We start from the raw sequence: 1,727 nt of genomic DNA on the forward strand, positions 1-1,727 counted from the left end.
GTCCCGCCTCCTCACTTTGCACCTGCTCTTCCCTCTCCTTCCCCACCACCCACCTGGGAGCTCTTCCTGCTTCAGGACTTGAACGGAGCAGCTCTGTTTCCTACCTGCACACCTGAGCGAGTTCCTGAGCCTGTGTGTGCCTGTTTCCTCGTCCGTGAGATACAGGGACATCCGCCATGGGTATCAGTGGAGACTGGGCCTCTAGAGCCTCCTTGACACAGCAACATACCACCGGCTCTTACTGCCTTGTTCTTGGTGTCAGAGGCCCTTGGTCTCTCCCTACACAGAGGAAAGAGCCCCATGCCAGCTCCCGCCACCTGGATTAAATGGCTCACCCTTCTGCTGTCTGCACCAGATGATGACCCTCCTGGATAATTACCCAGATTCCCCAGGTCCATACCAACAGAAAAGAGAGCCTCCCTCTACTCAATGAAACATCCATGCCTGTGCGTGGCAGCGCCACTGTGAATGCCTGTGAAGTGAGTGGCTTATGCTGAGTACCCAGGCACGTGGTCATCCCATGCAGTGCAGATGTGCCAGGCAGGATGAAGTTGTGACAGACGGGCTCTCTGCAGGGCTTGCCATCAAGGGCCAAGTCAGATCACACAAAACGATGACAGCCGTAGCAGTGGGCCCAGGGCCAGGGGTCTGCCAGGGCTGGCCATGAGGAACTCGGAAAGGAAGGCTGCCCAGGTGTGGCCTGGCCCAGAAGAGCCCATGGGAGCTTCATGGAAATGGAGAATTTGGAGTTGGTGGAGAGAAGAGATACAGAGGAGCAGCCACGGGGCGTGGCACGGAGGCCTCAGAGGCACCCCTGCAGCTCCTCCTGTGGCCTGGATCTGATCCCGGGCTGCAGCCCAGGAGGCCCGTGGACATGGAAGACGGTGGCTGCAGGGAAGAGCCTGGCATGAGAATCGGCTGCTTCTGGTGGCCTCGCCCTTGAACCCATGATGAGGGAAGAGTTGAAAGGTCCCTTGAGCACAGTGAGTGGTGGCCATGGCTGCCATTTCCTGCTTCTCCACCAACCTGCAGCTCTCCTTCCCTTCAGCTCTCACTCAAGCATGACCTTCATGAAGCCTTTGAAAGTCAGCTTTGCCCTTCCAGGACTCCACTGCACCCTCTCACAGAGCCTCTCAGTTACCCTGGTGCTTCTGTGTCGATATCCTGATAGTGTTTCCCTAGCATGGTTCCCAGAAACTTTCCCTGGCAGCCCACCTTCAGCGCCCAGCAGGACTGGGCTCCACCATTGCCCCTGACATGTTCAGTCACAGGGTGACTACTGTGATATGTTCAGTGACGGGGTGACCGCTGCGACATGGTCAGTGACGGGGTGACCGCTGTGACATGGTCAGTGATGGGGTGACTGCTGTGCTCCCCCACTAGCTTGTCATAGCATCAAAGATCAAGTCATTTATTTTTATGTCCCCAGAGCTTGGGAAAGTGCTGACAAGTCATAGGTGTTCAGTGTTAGTAATAAAAGATATTACCGTTAAATAGTTCTCTTATTTAACTAATATTATATATATATAACTATATATTGTATGTAACTATATTATATAGTTAAATAACTATTATATATATAACTATATATTGTATATAACTATATTAAATAGTTAAATAACTATATTAATATATAACTATATTAAAGTTAAAAGAACTAATATAGTTACTTATGTATAATATAGTTAAACAAAAGAACTAATGAATCAATGAATGAATGAATAAAT

The 1,727-nt window shown here is 50.3% G+C and overlaps 1 protein-coding gene across 5 annotated transcripts in view; it reads left to right on the forward strand.

Moving 5' to 3' along the window:
• The window catches only part of SOX1 (SRY-box transcription factor 1), a 703,575-nt gene that overhangs the window by 624,216 nt on the left and 77,632 nt on the right, over positions 1-1,727 (forward strand). The gene's annotated exons all lie outside the window — the stretch shown is intronic.

Source organism: Callithrix jacchus, chromosome 1, assembly GCF_049354715.1.
Source record: "Callithrix jacchus isolate 240 chromosome 1, calJac240_pri, whole genome shotgun sequence".
Taxonomy (NCBI): Eukaryota; Metazoa; Chordata; class Mammalia; order Primates; family Cebidae; genus Callithrix; species Callithrix jacchus.